Genomic DNA, 25,683 nt, shown 5'->3' on the forward strand with positions numbered 1-25,683 from the left:
GTGGGGGGGCGGGGCTATGGGTGTGTGTGTGTGGGGGGGAGTGGGGGGGTGGGGCTATGGGTGTGTGTGGGGGGGGCTATGAGTGTGTGTGTGTGGGGGGAGTGGGGGGGTGGGGCTATGGGTGTGTGTGGGCGGGCGGGGCTATGGGTGTGTGTGTGTGGGGGGGCTATGGGGGTGTGTGTGTGGGGGGGGGTGTGGGTGTGTGGGGCTATGGGTGTGTGTGTGGGGGGGGGCGGGGCTATGGGGGTGTGGGGTGAATGAAGAGCTCAGTCCAAGACACTTGTTTAAAAGACAAATGGAAGCCAAGTTGGAAGAGGTGGGTTTTTGGTCGTGTCAAAAGTGAAGGCTGATGTGGAGAGGGGAGGGGCATACAGATGTGTTTAGATGGCTTAAGCCACAGCCTCCAGGCAGGAGGCCAGTGTGGGAGGGTCACCCAGACCTCTAATGGTTCTGAGTTTGATGATCCATTCATCCACAAACTCCATCAACAAACACATCGACCTGGACCCAATATACCAACCACTACAGCGGATAGCTGAAACTGACAACTGGAAGCGGCAGGGACAGACCACTATAAACACTGGAGGAAACATCAAAGAAGCGCTTCGCAGGAGGCTCCCAAGCACTGATGATGTCGCCTAGCCAGGGGACGAAACGTTTGCAACAAAAACTTCCAGCTCGGCGAACAGAACCACAACAACGAGCACCCGAGCTACAAATCTTCGCACAAACTTTGGAGAGAGTTAGTTTATCACTTAGTTTACAGGTTGAATTAGGCAATAATAAAATGATTTAAACACAGGATTGAGAATTTGGAAGCATTGGGAGACCAGCAGTCAGTGTGGAGTCATAGACTCGTACAGCACGGAAATAGACCCTTTGGCCTAACTTGTACCTGCTGGCCAGGTTATGTTAACTGACCTAGTTCAGTTTGCCTGCGTTTAGCCCAAATCCCTCTAAACCCTTCCTACTCATAAAACTGTTCAGATGCCTTTTACATGTTGTAATTGCACCCACCTCCAACACTTCCTCTGGCAGCTCATTCCATACATACACCACCACCCCCATAAGAGTTACTCCTTAGGTCCCTTTCAAATCTTTCCCCTCTCATCTTTAACTTATGCCCTCTACTAATTGACATGCCTATCCTGGGGAAAAGACCTTGGCTAATCACGTTATCTATGCCCCTCATGATTTTATAAACCTCTATAGAATTCTCACAGTGTGGAAACAGGCCATTCAGCCCATCAAGTCCATATGACCCTCTGAAGAACATCCCACCCAGACTCACCCCTCTACCCTATCCCTGTAACCCTGCATTCCCCATGGTCAATCCACTTAGCCTGGCCTATAAGGTCACCCGACGTTTCGGGCCAAAGCTCTTCATCAGGATTCCTGATAAAGGGCTCCACCCCAAAAACATCGATTCTCCTGCTCCTCAAATGCTGCCTGACCTGCTGTGCTTTTCCAGCAACACTCTCACAACTCTGATCTCCAGCACCTGCAGTCCTCACTGTCTCCTATAAGGTCACCCCTCAACCTTCTACACTCCAGAGAAAAAAACTTCCCAGCCTATTCAGCCTCTCCTCATAACTCAAACTCTCCAGTCTCAGTAACATGCTTGTAAATGTTTCCTGTACCCTTTCCCATTCAATATCATCCTTCCTATAGTCGGTTGGTCCCCATAGAACTGAAACTTTCAGTGATGACAGTAGAGTAGAATCAGCTACCTCCTGAGGTGATGAGTGAGCAGGCTGTGAGATTCTGGGTGTTAGAGAGAAATGTAATTGGAGCTGATAGAGGGCACAGATCAGGAATGGCCAACCTACTGAAATAGTCCAGTCTGGGGGGTAACAAAGTCATCAATGACCTCAAAGTATCAAACAGTGGATGATGACTGAGGAAGGTGGTTGATCTGGAGAGGGAACAGAGTTGGAGCACACAGCCCTCAGAACTCATATTGATGGGAGGGCACTCACAAACTACTGACCCAATGGACCAATGAGTCAGGAGATGTGGGAGTCTTCAACAGAGCTTTGCTGGGAGGCCACATGATGAGAACGTGCTTGGAAGTGTAAGGTTCCAGAACCTGTCAAAGTCTTAGGAGAAATTCAGAGCAAAAAGAAGTTTTACCAAAATGCTAAAGCACTGATTTGCAGAGATTTGTAAAGAGGTTCTAATTTCACTGGAATCAACCATGCTGGAAACTAATCCACTAAATGTTGATTGGGCAGAACTGTTAAGGTGAAAATAACTGGAGAAATCAAAATCCAACGCAGTAATTTCAGAAATTGTCAATGGAGGACAGAGAGGGCTGGAGTTAGCAGTATGTGGGAATCATCTTCTGTTGATGAATGTGGGGGAAATTAAGGATTAGAAATTACAGAGTTTAAAGAGTTAATGCAAGCTGCATCATTTCAGGTAAATGAGGTTTGGATTTTGTACATTTAATAATTGTCAGTTCTCTGCCTGAAGACAGGGCTCACCCACAGAGCCATGTCCTGCTCCACACGGTACGGGCATAGAGGTTCGTCCCAGCTGGAAAAGGGAATCAAACCCTGCACCAACTCTCCAAGCAACCAGCTCTCCAGTGGGTCACAGTCAGCATGCCCTTTTGCAGACCCAGTGTAGCCTGGCTCTCTGAACAGGGAAGGTGGAGGCTCCACCTTGTTTGGCCGCCAACTCTTGGAGTGGGACTCAAGATCAGAGTTTCAGGCTTAGAGGCAGGGACACTACCTTTTGTGCCACAAGACCTCCTACACAATTAATCAGAAAGCAGATTTAATCGGAGAGTAAGCAACAGGATGCTGGTTTTTAGTGTCAGTTCTCTCCTGATTGTTACTGAAGATGGAGGAAGAAACGGAGTATTAATCACACCGCAGACTCTGATATTTACAGGAAATCACGAGTCAGAAGAAGCAACATCACATTTCTGTTAGACATTAACAAATTCTATCTGCAAATAGAGATCAGGTACGTCATTTGTGATCAAAATTAGAAATGGTTTAGTTTCAGTTTTTAATGACCCATGACAGGGAAAACCCACTTGTTTTCCCAGTCTGTGCTGAGTTGGTGGGTTTGTGGTAAAGGAACTGCATGCATGTTCCGTGTTGCTGGGTGAGAGAAGTGGGCAATGGTCACATTTACCGCCGATCTCTGACAGCTGGGAGATGGATGGATTTTGAATAAGAGTGGGATGACTCTGGGCCTCAGTCGCTTGTCAATATTCACTTGAAAGGGAGTCACATGGATAAGATAAAACAGAATGACTGGTCGACAATGACATGGTATACCGGTGAGAGCCAGCAGCAGACAGAAATGAGAAACTGAACATCAGGACATTTCAGCAGAGGGCAACACAATCCTAAAGTCATAGAGTCATAGAGATGTACAGCATGGAAACAGACCCTTCGGTCCAACCTGTGGGAGGGAGGAGCTGGCCAAAGTTCAATGGTGCAACGGTGCAATACCTTAGCAGGGATGACCGTGGAGGAACAATGGCGGATATTTCTGTGTATAATGCAGAAGTTACAGGATCAGTTCATTCCAAAAAGGAAGAAAGATCCCAGGAGGAGGCATGGGCGGCCGTGGCTGACGAGGGAAGTAAAGAAACATATAAAGTTAAAAGAGAAAAAGTATAACATAGCAAAGATAAGTGGGAAAACTGAGGACTGGGAAGCTTTTAAAGAGCAACAGAGGATTACTAAGAAGGAAATACGCAGAGGAAAAATGAGGTACGAAGGTAAACTGGCCAAGAATATTAAGGAGGATAGTAAAAGCTTTTTTAGGTATGTGCAAGGCAAAAAAATGGTTAGGACAAAAATTGGGCCCTTGAAGACAGAAACAGGGGAATATATTACTAGGAACAAAGAAATGGCAGAGGAATTAAATGGGTACTTCAGATCTGTGTTCACTGGGGAAGACACAAGCAATCTCCCTGAGGTAACAGTGGCTGAAGGACCTGAACTTAAGGGAATTTATATTTGCCAGGATTTGGTGTTGGAGAGACTGTTAGGTCTGAAGGTTGATAAGTCTCCGGGGCCTGATGGTCTGCATCCCAGGGTACTGAAGGAGGTGGCTCGGGAAATCGTGGATGCGTTGGTGATTATTTTCCAGAGTTCAATAGATTCGGGGTCGGTTCCTGAGGATTGGAGGGTGGCTAATGTTGTACCACTTTTTAAGAAAGGTGGGCGAGAGAAAGCAGGAAATTATAGACCAGTTAGTCTGACCTCAGTGGTGGGAAAGATGCTGGAGTCTATTATAAAGGATGAAATTACTGCACATCTGGATAGTAGTTACAGGATAGGACAGAGTCAGCATGGATTTATGAAGGGGAAATCATGCTTGACAAATCTTGAATTTTTTGAGGATGTAACTCTGAAGTTGGACGAGGGAGATCCAGTAGATGTAGTGTACCTGGACTTTCAGAAAGCTTTTGATAAAGTCCCACACAGGAGGTTAGCGAGTAAAATTAGGGCGCATGGTATTGGTGGCAAAGTACTAGATTGGATTGAAAATTGGTTGGCTAATAGGAAACAAAGAGTAGTGATAAACGGCTCCATTTCGGAATGGCAGGCAGTGACCAGTGGGGTACCGCAGGGATCCGTGCTGGGGCCGCAGCTTTTTACAATATATGTTAATGATATAGAAGATGGTATTAGTAATAACATTAGCAAATTTGCTGATGATACAAAGCTGGGTGGCAGGGTGAAATGTGATGAGGATGTTAGGAGATTACAGGGTGACCTGGAAAGTTAAGTGAGTGGGCAGATGCATGGCAGATACAGTTTAATGTGGATAAATGTACGGTTATCCACTTTGGTGGCAAGAACAGGAAGGCAGATTACTACCTCAATGGAATCAATTTATGTAAAGGGGCAGTACAGAGAGATCTGGGTGTTCTTGTACACCAGTCAATGAAGGCAAGCATGCAGGTACAGCAGGTAGTGAAGAAGGCTAATAGCATGCTGGCCTTCATAACAAGAGGAATTGAGTATAGAAGCAAAGAGGTGCTTTTGCAGCTGTACAGGGCCCTGGTGAGACCACACCTGGAGTACTGTGTGCAGTTCTGGTCTCCAAATTTGAGGAAAGACATTCTGGCTATTGAGGGAGTGCAGCGTAGATTCACGAGGTCAATTCCTGGAATGGCAGGATTACCTTACGCTGAAAGACTGGAGCGACTGGGCTTGTATACCCTTTCGAAGACTGAGAGGGGATCTGATTGAGACGTATAAGATTATGAAAGGATTAGACACTCTGGAGGCAGGAAACATGTTTCCGCTGATGGATGTGTGCCAAACCAGAGGACACAGCTTAAAAATACGGGGAAGACCATTTAGGACAGAGGTGAGGAGAAACTTCTTCACCCAGAGAGTGGTGGCCGTGTGGAATGCTCTGCCCCAGAGGGCAGTGGAGGCCCAGTCTCTGGATTCATTTAAGAAAGAGTTGGATAGAGCTCTCAAGGATAGTGGAATCAAGGGTTATGGAGATAAGGCAGGAACAGGATACTGATTAGGAATGATCAGCCATGATCATATTGAATGGTGGTGCAGGCTCGAAGGGCAGAATGGCCTACTCCTGCACCTATTGTCTATTGTCTATTGTCTGTCCATGCCGACCAGATATCCCAACCCAATCTAGTCCCACTTGCCAGCACCCAGCCCATATCCCTCCAAACCCTTCCTATCATATACCCATCCAAATCCGCTTAAATGTTGTAATTGTACCAGCCTCCACCACATCCTCTGGCAGCTCATTCCATACACGTACCACCCTCTGAGTGAAAAAGTTGCCCCTGAGGTCTCTTTTATATCTTTGCCCTCTCACTCTAAACCTATGCCCTCCAGTTCTGGACTCCCCAACTCCAGGGAAAAGACTTTGTCTATTTATCCTATCAATGCCCCTCATAATTTTGTAAACCTCTATAAGGTCACCCCTCAGCCTCCGACGCTCCAGGGAAAACAGCCCCAGCCTGTTCAGCCTCTCCCTGTAGCTCAGATCCTCCAACCCTGGCAACATCCTTGTAAATCTTTTCTGACCCCTTTCAAGTTTAGAAAATGTGCTGAACAGTTTCAAAGAAAGTCTCACATTTCTAGAACACTTTTCACAACTTCAGAAGCTTCCTGAAGCAGATTACAGCCAATAAAGTACTTGGTAAGTCTCTGAAGTTGCCCCAATCAGCAACATAGCATTAACCAGATGATCTGTCCTGATGATGCTAAAAGAGGGATAAATTGTGGCCAGGACCCAGGTTGAACACAATTGCTTTTCTCTGAAACAGTGTCATGAGATTTTCAAAGCTACATTGGCAGAGTCTTGGTTTCTAACTGAAAATCCTCAAAACATTAGCATTGGGGAAATTAATAATTGGAATTGTTTTACAGAATAACACAATCCCCTTTTCAAACTACTTTGGGTCTAATCTGTGATGACTTGGGACCTTCTGGGGCAGGGATGACCTCTACAAGAGGGACGGGTTCTACCTAAACTGGAGGGGAACCAATATCCGCACAGGGAGGTTCGCTAGTGCTATTCGGGGAGGGAACAGTTTAAAATAGTGACATGCGGCTGGGAACCAGAGCAGTGGATCAGCAAGTGGAGATCTTGAGGGATAGGTAGGATTAAGGATCAGTAAGTCAGAAAGGAAGGACGGGCAGAGACAGGTAAATTAATATTTATGGTACTAATGGGCCGAAGTGTGTTTATTTCAACATAAGGAATGTTATAGGTAAGGCAGATAAGCTTAGAGCCTGGATCTGTACATGGTACTATGATGTTGTGGCCATTACAGATACTTGGTTCTCAAGTGCACTTTAACAGTTGGAGTCATGTCGGCCCAGATAATGTATTGAAGGTGTTAGCTCCCTGTGTGAGGCTGTCTGTGCCACAATGCTCAGACTGATTCTAATTTTAAAAACGGATTTACAGAATCTTACATGGATTTATGCAGTTTTTGAGCAGTATAAAATGTAATTCTGCAAGTACAAATTCACCCCACAAACTTATATGTGTATGTTTGCATGTGGCTGTGTGTGTGGTGGGGGGGGGGGGGAGGGGGGGGGTTATGAGTGTCTGTGATGGGGTGTGTGTATGTGTGTGAGTGTAAAGGGGTTTAAGCCTGTGAGAGGGTGTGTGTGGGAGTGTATGTGTAACTGTATGAGAGAGGGTGTATGTGTGCGCGTGCATCTGTCTGTGTTTGTGTGTCTGTCTGTGTGTGTGTATAGTGCAGTGGGGTCACCTGTAGTGTAACATGAACCCAAGGCCATCCCCATGGGTACCAAACTTAACTATCAGCCTCTGCTTGGCCACTTTGTGTTGTTGCCTGTCCCGAAGTCCATCTTGGAGGGCGGTCACCCGAAGGTCCGAGGCTGATTGTCCCAGACTGCTGAAGTGTTCCCTGAATGTAACTTTCTACAAAGGTTTTGCAATTTACATTTGAAAGAACTGAAACCAACATGGCCATTTTAAAAGCTAAGAGACTTAACGAACAATCCAGGTCTTTTTTTCAATACATAATTTCAGTTACATCACACATTTGCTATAAATTCTGTGTCTTACAATCTTATTCTCCACAATCACCTGATGAGGGAGCAGAACTCCAAAAGTTAGCGCTTCCAAATAAACCTGTTGGACTATAACCTGGTGTTGTGTGATTTTTAACTTTGTCCACCCCAGTCCAACACCAGTGTCTCCACATCGTGACAAATCAGAGACAGCGTAAGAATCTACAGAGGATGTGGGTGAGGCAGAACAGAGTTGACCATTACTCCTGATAATACTTCGAGGAGAAAGTGAGGTCTGCAGATGCTGGAGATCAGAGCTGGAAATGTCTTGCTGGAAAAGCGCAGCAGGTCAGGCAGCATCCAAGGAACAGGAGAATCGACGTTTCGGGCATAAGCCCTTCTTCTGAAGAAGGGCTTATGCCTGAAACGTCGAATCTCCTGCTCCTTGGATGCTGCCTGACCTGCTGCGCTTTTCCAGCAATACATTTTCAGCTCCTGATAATACTTGCCAATGTTTGACCTGATTTGTCACTCACATTACACATGCTAAGAGATAGATTGTGAGAAATTCAAAACTTTCCAAACTGGTTGATGATGTTCTATGTCATATTATGACAGCAGGTGGCAGTCTCTATCCATATCTAGACTGGTGACTGGCGACTATGCAGAGAGGGATGGAGTGCGGAAGTTTAGAGTTTTCTAGTGAAGCATTGTGGCTGTAAGTTATAATATCAATCTATCTTATCATTCTTTAATTGGCTTTCTCAAGTCCAGGAATCATTAACTGAAATGTGATGAATTTTGTCTTAATTTTACTTTTTTTTATGATTACATATGACTTCTGTCATTGATGTAGGTGTTGTGCAACTTACAAAACTCTTCACTGTATTTTTCATGTGAAAGTACATGTGACAATAATTTGATTTTATATTCAAATGCTATCATATTTTAAAGGCAGCCATCAACTCATGGCTAACACCAGCAGAGTGATTCTCTTTGAAAAAACAGGTATCAGGACTGGAGATACAGTATGCTCTTATACACTGGGCTGCTCTAGGGATGGCATAGTGGCTCAGTGGTTCGCACTGCTGCCTTACAGCACCAGGGACCTGGGTTCAATTCCTACCTCAGGTGACCAAATCAGGTGTTTCCCAGAACTTTATGGGAAGCTAGGGAAGTGATTGCTGTGCCCCTTGCTGAGATATTTGTATCATCGATAGTCACAGGTGAGGTGCCGGGAGACTGGAGGTTGGCTAACGTGGTAATGAAAAGCCAGGGATTATAGATCGGTGAGCCTTTGCCATTTATGGGTAAGTTGTTGGAGGGGAGTCTTAGTTAACCAATCCTCTATCCTTCACTGGGTGGCACGGTGGCTTAGCGGTTAGCTGTGCTGTCTCACAGCACCAGGGACCCGGCTTCGATTCCACGCTCAAGTGACTGTCTGTGTGGAGTTTGCGCATTCTCCCTGTGTCTGTACAGGTTTCCTCCCACAGTCTAAAGATGTGCAGGTTAGGTGGATTGGCTATGCTAACTTGCTCATAATGTCCAGAGGACATCTAAGTTAGGGAAATGTAGGGCCCTAGAGATAGGGCAAGGGGTACGTCTGGATGGGATGTTATTCAGATGGTTGGTGTGGACTTGAATGGCCTGTTTCCACACTGTAGGGATTCTATCCATGCTAATATACTACCCTCAATTCCATGGGCTCTTACCTTATTAAGTAGCTTTATGTGTGGTACCATCTTCAGGACACCCGAAAATATTACACCTACTTGTTCCCCTCGAACTGTCATACTTGTTATCTGTACCAAAAGAATTCCAGTAAATTTGTCAGGCATGATTTCTCCTTTATGAAGCTATGCTGACTCTGAATAGTTTGTGTTTTTTTAAGTAACTCCTATTACATGGATTTTAATAGACTCTAACATTGTCCCAATAACAGATAAAGTTAAAAAATCACACAACACCAGGTTATAGTTCTTAAACAAATTTAGATTAAGTCTCTCATCTTTTAGAATGGGATATGGTGGTTTATGTTCTTTAATATGTAAATCCCAGAATTCCATTCTCATGGTGAGGTGATGTTGCAGCTGTACAAGACTTTGGTAAGGCCACATTTGGAGTACTGTGTGCAGTTCTGGTCGCCTCATTTTAGGAAAGATGTGGAAGCTTTGGAGAGGGTGCAGAGGGGATTTACCAGGATGTTGCCTGGAATGGAGAATAGGTCGTACGAGGATAGGTTGAGAGTGCCAGGCCTTTTCTCGTTGGAACGGCGAAGGATGAGGGGTGACTTGATGGAGGTTTATAAGATGATCAGAGGAATAGATAGAGTAGACAGTCAGAAACTTTTTCCCTGGGTACAACAGAGTGTTACAAGGGGACATAAATTTAAGGTGAAGGGTGGAAGGTATAGGGGGGATGTCAGGGGTAGGTTCTTTACCCAGAGAGTGGTGGGGGCATGGAATGCGCTGCCTGTGGGAGTGGCAGAGTCAGAATCATTGGTGACCTTTAAGCGGCAATTGGATAGGTACATGGATGGGTGCTTAAGCTAGGACAAATGTTCGGCACAACATCGTGGGCCGAAGGGCCTGTTCTGTGCTGTATTGTTCTATGTTCTATGATTGCAGAATTTCACTTTATTTTCCTCAAAAAATGCATAAATTTGAGTAAGATTCTGTAAGCCCCACTTTTGAAATAGAATTGACTCAACTTTGGCACAGACTTTACCTTCACACAATTAATGCATTGTCTGAGCTGAGATGACACCTATTATTAGATAAGCTGACACCACCATGAGAATGGAATTCTGGGATTTACATATTAAAGAACATAAACCACCATATCCCATTCTAAAAGATGAGAGACTTAATCTAAATTTGTTTAAGAACTATAACCTGGTGTTGTGTGATTTTTAACTAAAGTTAATATATCGTTACAACTCCATGTCACTGTGACCTTGTGTCGTATGGTCATGTTCTACCTGATGAAGGAGTGACGCTCTGAAAGCTAGTGCTTCCGAATAAACCTGTTGGACTATAACCTGGTGTTGTGTGATTTTTAACTTTGTTCACCCCAGTCCAACACTGGCATTTCCAAACCAATAACAGATATTAAGCTAACTGGTTATAGTTAACTTCTTTGTTGTCTCCTTCCCTTTTTGTATAATCCTTATAATTTTTGAAGTTTAGAGCACCTTAAAATTATGTAGAATTTGTCTCACATTTACTGATTCTTTTGTCAAATTATTTAATTCTCACTCAAACACTCAGAATCGTTTTCAATGCACTGTGAAAGAAATTGTTTTAAATTTGCTCGTTTGATGTTAACATTGCTGGCAAGCCCCTTCCTGAAGTGAACTCCTGGCTGTTGCATACACTATTAAATACTTACTTCAGAAACAAAGTTGGTAAACCCACATTGACTAATTTCCGATGTTGATTGCCCAAAGGTGCCAGTTAATGACACTGACAGTTTCTGCATCGTGCAACAAGTTTCTTGCACACCTTTCCATCTCTCTGCACGTCTGCCTGCGAATACCAAGTCCAGTAGGCTTTGGAGGACTCTTGTGATGCAGTGGTAGTGTCCCTTCCTCTGGTCCAGAAATCTAGGTTCAAGTCCCACCTGCTCCAGAGGTGTGTATTAACACATTCAAACCAGCTGATTAAAAATCACTCCCGGCACTGACTGGCTGGATGAAGGGCTTTTGCCCGAAACGTCGATTTTCCTGCTCCTCGGATGCTGCCTGAACTGCTGTGCTTTTCCAGAACCACTCTAATCTAGAAACTGACTGGCTGGAGCTGACTCTCATTCAATGGAAGTATTCAATGTGATGTGGGATGGTACATGAACTCTGTCATGGACAGGGTTTTAAGGAACAAGTCAGATTTTTGTGCCTTGATCTATGTTCAAATAGCACATCATCAATAATTGGCAGCAATTGAAACCAGAACCAGCATCTTCACAAATGCTCAAGAAAGCATTTGATTCGTTCTAACAGCTACTGAATCTCTGTCTGTTACAAGCTGTCAGTTCATCACCAGGTGCCAGACACTGATCCATATCTCAATTCTCAACTTGTAAAAAACAATATGACGAGCGTGGTAAACTCCTCCCTTCCACCCATAAACAACAGCAACTACACTTCAAAATCCAATAGGCTGTCCACTGGTCTGGAAGGAATGACAGAAACATAACTCTTGTCTTTTCTCCAAGTCACGCACCATCCTGACTTGGAACTATCTCGCTGTTCCTTCACTGTAACTGGTCTCCATCAGCACCGTGAGTACCACCAGCCACATGGGAAAAAGGGGCCATTCTGTCCCTCCTGTCTGCTGTGAGCCATTGAGTCATACAGCACGGAAACAGGCCCTTCAGCCCAACATGTTCATACAGACCAGGATTCCTAAACTGAACTAGTCTCATTTGCGTGCATTTCGCCTATATCCCTCTAAACCATTCCTATCTAAGTGCTTGTCCAAATCTCTTTTAAATGTTGCAGTTGTCCCAGCCTTGACCACTTCCTCTGGCACCTCGCTCCATACACCCACAATCCTCTGTGTGAAAAAGTTGCCTCTTAGGTCTCTTTTTTATATATTTTCCCTTTCACATTAAACCTCTAGTTTTGGATTTCCCCTACCCTGGGAGAAAAGACCTTTGCTATTTATCCTATCCATGCCCCTCATGACTTTATAAACCTCTATAAAGTCACCCCCACCGTCCCCCCAGCCTCTGACACCACAGCCTATCCAACTCCTCTTAACTCAAACCCTCCAATCTCGGTAACATCTGTATTCCTGACAAAGGGCTTTTGCCCGAAATGTCGATGTGCAGGCTAGATGGATTAGCCATGGGAAATGCAGGAATACAGGATGGGAAGGGTCTGGGTGGGCTGTGCTTCAGAGAGTCAGTGTGGACTCAATGGGTTGAATGGCCTATTTCTACAATGTAGATGATTCTATGGGTATCTTGGCTACCTTGGGCAAGGCTCCCCAGCTGTGTCCAATTTATTGCCCCACTTCTGCCCTCCCAGGACAACCCTCAGGTTCCCTATTATTCTCTATATTCAAAAGACCATCCTCTGCATTTCTGCCATCCTGACCCAAACAAATCTCTTTAAAGTGTGCAAGATCCTGAGGGCTGTACTTGGAGGGTGTTTCTCCTTGAGGGGAAGACTAAAACTAAGAATAAGAGATTGCCCTTTTCTGACTGGGCGGAGGAGAAATTTCTTGATTAGTTTCTCAGAATTGTTACGGCACAGAGGAGGCCATTCAACCCCTCTGTGGTATTCTCTTCCCCTGAAAGCAGTGAAGGCTAGCCTGTTGAAGGGGAGGAAATGACCTAGTTGTATTATCGCTGGACAATTTATTTCAGCTAACGAAACTCAGCTAAAGCTCTGAGCACCTACCATGACAGATGGTGGCATTTGAATTCAACAAAGAATCTGGAATTAAAGATCTAATGATGATTGTGAAACTATTGTCAATTGTCAGAAAAAACCCACCTGGTGCACCATGTCCTTTAGGAAAGGAAACGGCCATCCTTACCCAATCTGGCCAACATGTGATCCCAGACCTACATCAATGTACTTGACCCTTAGCTATCCTCTGGACATTTAGGAATGGGTAATAAATGCTGGACCTAGCCAGAGATTCATGAGTGAATTTAAAAAACTGGTGAGTTAGGGAGATTTTTGATAGACGGGGTGGGGGGGGGGGAACAAGGGAGATGAAACCACAAGCAGAGCAACCACAATCTCATTGAACGACAGAACATGCCCAGAGAGCTAAGGTGGCCTTGGCTGGTTCCTAATTCCGAAGCTTCTGTCTTAACCTCAAGCTTAAAGTATCCAGATGCTAAACTTGAAAGCACTGAATAAGTGGGACAACCTTGGGGAGACTGAAAGGAAATATCACACTCTCAAAGCAACTGGGATCAGCAATGAACGCATCTTTACGAAATAATTCCACGTCGAGGACAAATTTATGTTCAGAGGCTATCACTGTGCATTGATCTAGATATAGAGTCTGAGAACCGCAGGGTCAATGATATGACATGTTTGTTCACAAAGGAACCAGTCTAGCAATTTTGGAGCGAACAGAGCAGACTGCAGAAGCAGCCTGTTTTAGAGACAATAGCAGAGGAGTAAATTAATGCTCATTCAGAAAATACCAGGGCCTGGTCAGCAGCAAATCCTATCTGTCAAAGTCAGCATTTATTTGACCATGTTCAACAAGAAAATTCAATGGAACATACCTACAAAGGTTTTCAAAAGGTTATGTCAGTGAGGTGATAAAAGAACAAATCATTGAGATAATAAAAGCAAGTTTTGTGGATTCTAGAAATCTGTCAAAGCAACACAAAATCCTGGATAACCTCAGCAGGTCTGTCAGCATCGACAGAGAGAGAAAGAGTCCAAAGTCTAACTGTTCCAAAGTGTCATACCGAACTTGAAACAAACTCTGTTTCTCTCTCCAGACACTGTCATACCCGTCAAGATTCTTATGTATTTATAACAAAGTACTGGGGCTCATTTATGGATTACATTACATTACATTTTTTTTTACATTACAGTGTGGAAACAGGCCCTTCGGCCCAACAAGTCCACACCGACCCGCCAAAGCGCAACCTACCCATACCCCTACCCATATCCCATGGGTGGCACAGTGGTTAGCACTGCTGCCTCACAGCGCCAGAGACCTGGGTTCAATTCCCGCCTCAGGCGACTGACTGTGTGGAGTTTGCACATTCTCCCCGTATCTGTGTGGGTTTCCTCCGGATGCTCCGGTTTCCTCCCACAGTCCAAAGATGTGCAGCTCAGGTGAATTGGCCATGCTAAATTGCCCGTAGTGTTAGGTGAAGGGGTAAATGTGGGGAATGGGTCTGGGTGGGTTGCGCTTCGGTGGGTCGATGTGGACTTGTTGGGCCGAAGGGCCTGTTTCCACACTGTAAGTAATCTAATCTAATTCAGAGGCACAGATTGAAAATCAGGGAATGATAGCTTTTATTTTCATCCTGCAATCCTCAGGATCACTTGAAAGAAATACCGAAGAGCCAATCCTACAACAATTTAAGCAACTTGCTAGTTTTTGTCAGTTTAAAACTATTCTCACAATCTCAGTGATAAGCCAAGGCCAAAATATTCAAACTCCAGCACTCATTGACAACATTGTGTGATGTGTTCATCTGTTCATGGTTCTGCTTCAGCTCAACCTATTAAAATCTCAATTCCCATTCCCAGCTTCTCCACCTTCAAATGTTAATTTATATTCTCAATAAAAGACACAGAAACAAATTTCCTCAGCTGCAGTATTTCTCTGCAGACGTTCCTCAGGGTAGTGTCCTTAGCCAAACCGTCTTCAGCTGCTTCATCAATGACCTTCCCAATGATAGTGCAACAATGTTCAGCACCATTTGCAACTCCTCAGACACTGAAACAACTCATGTTTAGTTGCAGCAAGACTTAGACAATCTGCTTGATTCGGCTGAGACGTGGCAAGTGACATCAGTGTCATACAAATGCTAGGAAATGACCAACTGCAAAAAGACAAAATTTAACCATTGCCCCCATGATATTGAATAGAATTATCATCGCTGAATCCCCCACTATCACCTCCTGAGGGTCATCATTGACCAGAAACTGAACTGGACTAGTCATGTAAATAGCTGAAAATGTGTTGCTGGAAAAGCGCAGCAGGTCAGGCAGCATCCAAGGAACAGGAGAATCGACGTTTCGGGCATAAGCCCTTCTTCAGTCATGTAAATACTGTGGCTACAAGAACTGGTCACAGCCTTGGAATCATTCTCCCACCTTCCCAAAGCCTAGTCACCATGTACAAGCCACAGGTCCATAGTGTAATGGAACACACCCCAGCTGCCTGGATAAAAGCAACGCTAACAACACTCAAACCATCCAGGACAAAGTAATCCATTTGATTGGTACTGTAACCTCAAACATCCACTCTCTCAACCACTGACGCTTAGTAACAGCAGTATACAAGATACACTGCAGACATTTACCACGATCCTCAGACAACACCTTCCAAATACACAACAATTTCATTGAGAAGGACAAGAGAACACCACCCCTTCAAGTTTCCTTCCAAGCCACACACCATCCTGATTTGGAAATATATCACTGTTCCTTCAGTGTTGCTGGGTCAAAATCATGGAACTCCCTCCCTAATAGCATTTGGGGCGACACAGTGGCTCAGTGGTTAGCACTGCTGCCCATGGACCCGGGTTTGATTCCCAGCTCGGGCAATGCTCTGTGTGGAGTTTGCATATTCTCCCCGTGTCTGTGTAGGTTTCCTCTGGGTGCTCCAGTTTCCTCCCACAATCCAAAGATGTGCAGGTCCAGTGAATTGACCATGCTAATTTACCCATAGTGTTAGGTGCATTAGTCAGGCGTAAATATCAGATAGGGGAATGAGTCTGGGTGGTTTACTCTTCGGAGGGTCAGTGTGGACATGTTGGGCCAAAGGGCCTGTTTTCATATTGTCTGGAATCTAATTTAGTATTGTGGGTCAGCCCACAGCACATGGACTGCAGTGGTTCAAGAAAACAGAATGGTATAAATGTAGAAATTGCTAACGCAATAAACGGATGAGGAAAACAGCAATAATATATTCAAGGGAAGCCAATAAACACGTGGGAGAAGAAATAGCAGGAGATATTGATAGGGCTAGACCAGAGGGATAGATGTGAGAATAAATTTCAGTTGGACTGAATGGCCTATTCCCGGGCAGTACATACTTTTTAATTACTATATCAGTGGCATGGACAGTTGATCAAACCCCCAGGCTCACTACACCAAAAATACCAAAAGTGTTTTGAGGATGTCACCACCAGTAGAGTGATAAGGGGGAAGCCAGTGGTTGTAGTATACTGGGATTTTCAGAGGGCTTTTGGTAAAGTCACACATAAGAGGTTAACTCATAAAATTAAAGCACATGGGAGTGGAGGTGGTGCAATAAAATGGATTGAGAATTAGTTGGTCAACAGGAAATGGTTACCCAGTGGCAGGCACTGACTGTTGGGGTACGACAGTGTTTGGACTCTAAGCTATTCACAGTGATTTAGATAAGGAAACTTTGTGTCATATCCCCAAGTTTGCAGATGCCCGAAAGCTGGGAGGGAGGGTAAGCAGTGAGAAGGATGCAATGATACTGCAGTTCAATCTGAACTATAAAGTATGTGGGCAAAAATATGGCAGTATACTGGAGGTTTTTCACTTTGGTAATAAAAATAGGTAAATAGATTATTGTCTGAATGCTGACAGATTAGAAAACTGGGAGGTGCAATGAGACCTGGGTGTTCTTGTGTATTAGTGACAAAGTAAGCACACAGGTACAGCAAGTAGTGAAGGTAACAAATAATACATTGACTTGCATTGCTAGAGAACTAGCGAACAGGAGCAAGGATGTCATGCTGCAATTGAGTATGGTATGCAGTTTTGGTCTCCTTATCTGAGGAAGGATATTCTGGCTATGAAGAGAATGCAAAGACAATTTACCAGACTAATTCCTGGGATGGCAGGACTGATGTATGGGGAGTGACTGGATTGGTTAGAACGATATTCATGCAGTTTAAAAGAGTAAGTGGGGTGGGGGTACATAGAAACCTATACAATTCTAACAGGATTGACAAGGTGGATGCAGGAAGGATGTTCTCAATGACCAGGGAGTCCAGAATGAGATGAGAAGAAAGTCTGTGGAATTCTCAGACACAGGAAACTGCTGGTGTTGAAACACTAAAGATGTGTATTGAGTTTTAGGACTAAAGGGTTCAAAGGATGTGGGGAGAAGCTGGAACAGGGAACTGAGTTGGGTAATAAACCACGATGATACTGAATGGGGGACTAAGTGCAAAGGGCCAAAAAGACTACTCCCGCTCATATTTTCTATGTTTCTAATACTCCACAGAACTTGCTTTCCCATTACCACTACATCACATAGCTCAGTCACCACACCAATAAATCCTAATGCTGGATTCTCATGGCAAGAGAGGAACTGACATTGATATGGAGCTTTATTGTTTCACGTAGTGAATGCTTGCAAAGTGAACCAATGTTTTTGTAGGCAAATTAGTATTTATTTAATAAAAGGAATCAGTCAGGATGCATGGCCCTTATTTGTCATTGACATCAAGTCCAAATCAAAAGGCAAAGCCCCTGTTGCTACAGGAGAAATGGCAGTATTAAATGAAATGGAATTTAACATTTTTCTAATTTATTTTAGAAGTGAGAATTCATCAAATTCAGGGATGCTCAATTAAGATCCAATTCTGCTCAGATTTTAAAATAGGCAATCAAAAACACTATGAGACCCTTGGGTTTATAAATAAAAGAGTACGAAGGTAAGGCAATTATATCAAACCTGTACAAAACTCCAGGTGGTCTAAAGACAGTGCTGTATGTCCAATTCTGGACCATACTTCACAAAAGACAGTAAGGTCTTAGAGTGGGTGTGAAGGAAATTTATCAGAGTAACACTAGGAATGCGAGACTTCACTTATTGAGAGAAGCCAAATTTATTGTTAAAGCAGAATAAGTTAAAGGGAAACCTGATTAAGGTCTTAAGGGATTTTAATTAGCACCAATAAGGTCAGTACACGGAGGAGACAGATTTAAGACAACTGCATAAAGAATCAGAAATGACACCAGCATTTGGAACTCCTTGCAGTGAGTTATGATGATCTGGAATATGCTGCCTGAGATGGTGCTGAAAGCAGATTCAATGGTAACTTTGAGAAGGCAGATGGAAAAATAAGGAGTTGGGCAGTGGAACTCATTTATAACTCTTTCGAAAAGCTGAATATGATGGGCTCAAATGACATTCTCCTGTGCTGCACGACCTCATAACTCTGCAATTTATACTCTGAGAGTTTGAGTACTGTGTTTGTACGTATGGGAGTGCTGTGAATTTACCTTATTCTTTGATGATATTACTTACACACCCATGGTGCTCTCACACGCTATTAGCCTTGAGAAATATCTGCCCTTGGCTAAACTGCAACATTCCTAAAAACCAGTTTTGTCTAGCATTGTATGCAATTGTTGACTACTAGACATTTATTCCCTTATCAAGATTTGTTGCAGCCCATCCTAACATTTTCTGAAAGGGTGTGGTGCTGACATTAAACAAATTGCAAAATTCAAATTTACTGCAACTAATTTTACTGAAGAACATTTGAATTATTTAGACTATGGCAACTTCATCTTTATATACGAACATACACATTGGGAACAGGAACAGGCCAATTAGATTGTGGCTGACTGGAATGCAACCTCTAATTTCCTTTCTTTCCTAAGCCTTTGACTCCCTGTTAGTCAAAAACAACAGCATCCAGCTGAACCAAAGAGCTGCACACTCTACCAACTGAGTTAGCTAGGCATTGTTAGAAGTGCCATTTTTTTCAATGAGATGCTGAACCAAGTTAAAAATCACACAACACCAGGTTATACTCCAACAGGTTTATTTGGAAGCACTAGCTTTCGGAGCGCTGCTCCTTCATCAGGTGGTCATGGAGAGATGGTCTTCCAAATAAACCTGTTGGACTATAACCTGGTGTTGTGTGATTTTTAACCTTGTACACCCCAGTCCAACATCAGCGACTCCAAATCATGCTGAACCAAGGCCTTCTCAAGCAAACAAAGATCCTACAGCACATTTCCCAAGAAAAGGAAGGGCCAATATTTATCCCTTAACCATCAAAAAATCAATTTAGCTGGTCATTATCACATTGCTGCCTGAAGGAAGTGTGCACAAATCAGCTGCCATTTTTCAACACTTAAAGTGACTAAAGATGAGAGCGTTGGTGGATAGGATAGTGAAGAAGGTGTTTGGTATGCTTTCCTTAATTGGTCAGAGTATTGAGTACAGGAGTTGGGAGGTCATGTTGCAACTGTATAGGACATTAGTTAGGCCACTTTTGGAATATTGCATGCAATTCTGGTTTCTTTCCTATCGGAAGGATTTTGTGAAACTTGAAAGGGTCAGAAAAGATTTACAAGGATGTTGCCAGGGTTGGAGGATTTGAGCTACAGGGAGAGGCTGAATAGGCTGGGGCTGTTTTCCCTGGAGTGTCGGAGGCTGAGGGATGACCTTATAGAGATTTATAAAATCATGAGGGGTATGGATAGGATAAATAGACAAGGTCTTTTCTCTGGGGTGGGGGGGGGGGTCCAGGACTGGAGGGCATAGTTTAGGGTCAGAGGGAAAAGATATAAGAGGGACCTAAGGGGCAACTTTTACACACAGAGAATGGGGTGTGTCTGGAATGCCGGAGGAAATTGTTGAGGCTGGTACAATTACAACATTTAAAAGGCATCTGGATGGGTATATGAGTAGGAAGGGTTTGGAGGGATATGGGCCGGGTGCAGGCAGGTGGGACTAGATTAAGTTGGGATGTCTGGTCGGCGTGGACGGGTTGGACTGAAGGGTGTATGACTCTATGAAGGTATTTAAGACATCCCGAGATCATGTGTGATCAATGCAAGTGATCTGTTTAAAATCATTGTTAGCAATTTCCCAGAGTTGGCATCACAGCTGAACCATCTGTCCTCCCTTTTGTATTATATCTGAGGGATTTCTAGTACACCCTAATCCATGGGATGCTGAGGTCAACAGTGGTATGCCTGCTGATATCAGCTAACTCAGCAGACTGAGTTGAAATTGAATCAAAGCTCTGGTTACATAGCTCAGCTACTCCTCAGGGTGCCTCAAGCAACCCCCTTCTAATCACATCAAATCAACCTCCATAGAGCTGTTGGAAAGAAGCAAACTGCAGATAACCTAACCAACTCAAATCTTAGTGCAGAGGTTCAGCCACATTTCTCACTCGAACTCTCCTCTAAAGTCTCAAGCTCTACGCTTGCACAAACAAACAAAAATTTCAAATTAAAAGCTGTGCTGCATGAGGGGTTCTTGTGGTGAAAGTTAATGAGATGGGGCTGTGTTGGATATGTCACTTTAATGCTTGCAGTGGAATCCTAACCAGGTAATTTTTTTTAAGAGCACAAAATAGTTTGAAATAGAGTGAGGCTCTACTGGGAACATACATTCCTCACACTGAGTCAGGAGGCAGCAAAAACTGTGGAGTTTCTAATCGTGACTCGATATGAAATTTGACATCTAAAGTTAACCATGAACCTTAATGCACAGAATTTATAACCACTTACTAACCTATTTTGCATATCTTGTGGTAGATTATTGTACTACCCTCAGGAATAGACGTTTCTTAAAAAGAAACATTCCATATCAATCAAGCATCCACATTGTTTTCAACATTTGTTGAGTCAGGACCTGTTCTGAAACAATCTGTATTCACCCAAAGGATCTGTAGAAACTACATTCTTGTGCATGAGATACTGAAAATAATCTCTCTCAGATCAGATACTTAATGGTTCAATCAACTGAATGCTTATCTGATCCTCAGGTACCAGAATGAAAAGCCTGGAGATGTGTGGGTGAGGTGAGATATCATCTGTCTTTTAGTTCATTTGTCACCTCGCTGTGGTCCTGCTCCAGGAGTGAGAGTCAGAAATTCTCCTTTGCTTGGGTGTGCTTCCCTGGGTGGTGGTGGTGGTTGGGGTGGGGGAGTGGGGGGGGGAGAGACAGCCCTTTAATTGCCTCTCGCTATTTAACAATGGCATATACTATAATTACTGATCCTGCACAAATACAAATATTACATCAAGACAACAAACGGGGCGGGTATTTCTTTTATTTAGCGAGACAAATCCGATTTTTTTCTTTATTCATTCATGGGAGGTAGGTTTCACTGGCTAGGCTCCCATTTTTTGCCCATCCCTGATTTAGAGTCAACAATACTGTTGTGGGTCTGGAGGCACACACCAGACAGACCAGGTAAGGATGGCCGATTTCCTTCACTGAAGGATAATGGTAAAACCTTCATTGTTATTTCAACTAAGAGGCAGGGCATTGAAACTACAACCTTTTGTAATGGCCAGCCTCGCATTAGTATTGACAGCAAAAGGGATTAACTGACAAGTAGATTACTTAGTCTTCAAATGATAAGAAAAAAAATGATATTCTCTACAGTTGGATGAAGTCAGATTTTTGCCATCGCTATTTAATCAAATTTGATAGACCTGTTGATGACTTCCAACTGTACTCTCCAAGATTTATGTTGGGGTGGGTATCCTGTATTTTCTCCAATTGTCTTTCCATTACTAGACTAGGTCAAGGTGGCTCAGTACTCTAAAGATTGGGCAAAAGGTATTTTCTGGTCTGACTACTAACTTGACTGAGTTTTTAGAAGAGGTAACAAAGAAGATTGAAGGCAGCAGAGCAGTAGACGCTGTCCATATGAACTTCAGCCAGGCATTCAACAAGGTTCCCCATGGCAGACTGGTTAGCAACCTTAGATCACGTGGAATCCAGTGGGAGCTAGCCAAATAGATACAAAATTGGTTTCAAGGTAAGAGACAGTGGGTGGTGGCAGAGGGCTGCTTTTCAGACTGGAGGCCGATGACCATCATTGTGCCACAAAGATCCACGCTAGGTCCATTTTATATAAAATTATTTGGATGCGAATATAGGAAGTATGATTGTAAGTTTGCTCACTGAGCTGGTAGATTTTTTTCTCTGACATTTCATCACCACGCAAGGTAACATCATCAGTGAGCCTCCTGTAAAGCATTGGTGTTCTGTCCCACTTGCTATTTATCAGTCTCGGTTTGTTGTGGTGGGCGATATCATTTCCGGTTCTGTTTCTGAGAGATCAGTAAATGGGGTCCAAATCTATGTTTGTTAATGGAGTTCTGGTTTGAATGCCAGGCCTCGAGGAACTCCTGTGTGTGTCTTTGTTTAATCTGTCTCAGGATGGATGTATTGTCCCAGTCAAACTGATGTCCCTCTTCATCTGTGTGTATGGATACCAGTGATAGTTGGTCATGTCTTTTTGTTGAAACTTTATTGCTGGAACAGCACAGCAGGTCAGGCAGCATCCAGGGAACAGGAGATTCGACGTTTCGGGCACAGGCCCTTCTTCATGTCTTTTTGTAGCTAGTTCATGTTCATGTATCCTAGTATTAACAAACATATAGATTTGGATCCTGTTTACTAACCTGTCAGAAGCAGAACCAGAAATCGATATCACCACAACAAACCAAGACTGATAAAGCAAGTGGGACAGATCACCAATGCTTCAGCGGAGGCTCACTGATGATGTTACCGAGCATGTTGACAAAACATCTGAGAACAAATCTACCAGCTCAGCGAGCAAATTTATAACCTGAACCACAACCTGAGCTACAAATCTTCTCCAAAATTTCAAATATGGTTATGGTTAGTAAGTTTGCCAATGGCACCAAAATTAGTGGTGTAGTGGATAGTAAAGGTTATCTCGGAGTACAAGGGGATCTTGATCAGATGGGCCAATGAGCCTAAGTTTGGCAACTGCAATGTAATTTAGATAAATGTGAGGTGTTCAGGTATGGTAAGGCAAACCAGGGCAGAACATATGTAGCTAATGCTCAGTGCATAAGATTGGAAAGTCATGTTGTGACTGTACAGGACACTGGTGAGGCCACGTTTACAGTACGGTGCTCAATTCTGGTCACCTTGCTAGAGGAAAGATATTGTTAAATTTGGAAGGATTCAGAAAAGGTTTACAAGATGTTGTCAGAATGGAGGGTTTCAGCTATAGGCTGAATAGTCTGGGGTTTTTATCCCCTGGAGTGTTTGAGGCTTAGGGGTGACCTTATAGAAGTTTATAAAACCATCAGGGGCATGGATTGGGTGAATATCCAAGGTCTTTTTCCCCATCGTAGTGGAGACCAAAACTAGAGGGCATAGGTTTAAGGTGAGAGGGGAAAGATATAAAAGAGACCCAAGAGGCAACCTTTTCACACAAAGCGTGGTGCGTATATGGAACAAGCTGCCAGAGGAGTTGGTGGAGGTGGGTACAATTACAACATTTAAAAACAATCTGGATTTGTATATGAATTGCAGGGGTTTGGAGGAATATGGACCAAATTCGGGAAAATGGGACTGGATCAATTTAGGATATCTAGTCGATGCAGATGAATAGACCAAAGGGTGTGTTTCTATGCTGTATAACAATGACTACGGCTGATATGAAACTTAACTCTATACTGGTTTCACATCTACATAACAATTATTTCACCTTGGATAGAAAATTTAAACAAAATAGTTTTTCCCCACTGTCTGTTACTGAGTCTTTCATCCACCCAAACATTGCTGTTGCTTTCCAATATTGTGCTTTTCATATCAAGGCCACAACTATGCTGTCCTGTCCAGGTGAACACCATTGTTCTTTCCATGGAGGGTAAGCACTGCACTCCTGTCTTCGAGAATACACTGTCAAGAGTGTGGCACTGGAAAAGCACAGCAGGTCAGGCAGCATCCGATGAGCAGGAGAATTGACATTTCAGGCATAAGCCTAACATCAGGAATCAGCCTTCCTGATGAAAGACTTATGCCTGAAACATTGATTCCCCTGGGGCAGCACGGTAGCTCAGTGGTTAGCACTGCTGCCTCACAGCACCAGGGACCCAGGTTCAATTCCAGCCTCGGGCAACTGTCTGTGTGGAGTTTGCACATCCTCCCCATGTCTGCATGGGTTTCCTCCCACAGTACAAAGATGTGCAGGTCAGGTGTACATTAGTCAGAGGAAAATGGGTCTGGGTAGGTTACTCTTTGGAGGGTCGGTGTGGACTTGTTGGGCCAAAGGGCCTGTTTCCACACTGTAGGGAATCTAATTTAATCACACTCTCACCTCTGATCTGCAGTCCATACATCTTCTGGAATATACTATCCAGTTTCCTCCTTGCCTCTTACTGCTTTCACAACAGCTTCAGAATCTTCCCCTTGAAGACTTCTGTTCCCCATTCTAGCTTCTTCATTTCCTCTTTATCGCAAGGGATAGGCTCTTTACGGATGCCTCCGATGAATCTATATAACTGGGAATTCTGTCAGGTGCACAGCTCAACAGTAGCTACATAATATAAATATTTTCTTGGAAGGAATGACCTGCTTCTACTCCTATGTCTCACGGACATTGATTGTTTCAATCAAAGCTACAGCCAGATTAAGACCTACAATTCTGGGAGAGAAAACATTTTGGCCAGTAACTGGCATTTATCTGTGACATGTATCAAAACCAAAATAAAACACTTGAATTTGTAAAGTTTGATTTTTGACCTCGAAAGTGTTCCCCAACTAGTGGAATATTTTTGAATAGTAGTCACTATAGCAACGCAAAAACCATTGAAGCTGATTTGCACACACTAAGTTTCCACCAACAGCAAGGTTAATAAAAGAACATTAATATAAAGATGTGGGTGTACTGTATCTTTAAGAAAGATAAAAGCTAGCAGAACTACCTGATGGCACCAAGCGTTCTGATCAAGATACAATGTAACCTTTTGGTCCAGAAGCTAGGGTAACTGGTTGCCTGGAGACAAAAACAAATTTAAATTAGGCCAATCCGTTTAAATTATACCCCCAAAAGAAACCAAACTCCAATCAAGTTTGAATTTAGTATATTGATAATATTAAAAGCGAATGACACAATCCGATGTTTTGGGGTATAAGACCAGGAAAACTTGGACAGTTGAGAGAGAATTGCCAAGCCGCCAGCATGTACAGACTGTCTGAAAATTTACTCTCTTAAAAGGTACAATTATCTATTAACCACCTGTGAAAGAGAAATCCTAAGAAGAAAATTTGCAGAGGAAGATACAAAGCAACGATTCAACAGCTGCCTGGGTTTGAAATTTGAATTTTGGTAAATCTTAGTCAGGAGTTTTATACAGCTAGTATTGTAGCGGGGAAGGTAAAAGATGGGTTTAGATAAATGAGTTGTAAATAGTTGTTAGTGAATTATTCTGTTAGTCTTTTACTTTAACTAGTTCTTGGCCTCTCAAATTTTCAGATTACTGCATGGGGTAAATCTTTTATGTTATTGATTTAAAATTAACAGAGGGGGTTTACCCTGTGTTGTAGCAGTTTAGGGGCTCATTTGGGATTTAGGGGGCTTTTGTCCACAATTTGAACAGTTTGGGTCTTGGATTTGTGACTTGAACTGGTTTAGACAGATTTGAAGGTACGAAACACGCCAGCAGATTTAAACACTTGCAGGTTAGTGCCCTAGATCTTTAAATACAATGTAGATGAGTCAATTTGTTTAATTTCAG

The 25,683-nt window shown here is 43.4% G+C and overlaps 1 long non-coding RNA gene across 1 annotated transcript in view; it reads left to right on the top strand.

Annotated features, from left to right (window-relative positions):
- The first annotated feature begins 2,816 nt into the window (after positions 1-2,816).
- LOC148141530 (uncharacterized) overlaps positions 2,817-25,683 on the top strand; it is a 58,480-nt gene continuing 35,613 nt past the window's right edge. Inside the window, exons 1-2 of the long non-coding RNA XR_015752462.1 lie at positions 2,817-2,973; positions 8,121-8,220. This is a non-coding gene — a long non-coding RNA (uncharacterized LOC148141530). The remainder of the gene's footprint in view (positions 2,974-8,120; positions 8,221-25,683) is intronic.

This window comes from Chiloscyllium plagiosum, unplaced genomic scaffold, assembly GCF_037043375.1.
Source record: "Chiloscyllium plagiosum isolate Xiang-an unplaced genomic scaffold, Cpla_swu_hap1 HiC_scaffold_32, whole genome shotgun sequence".
NCBI classification, from domain to species: Eukaryota; Metazoa; Chordata; class Chondrichthyes; order Orectolobiformes; family Hemiscylliidae; genus Chiloscyllium; species Chiloscyllium plagiosum.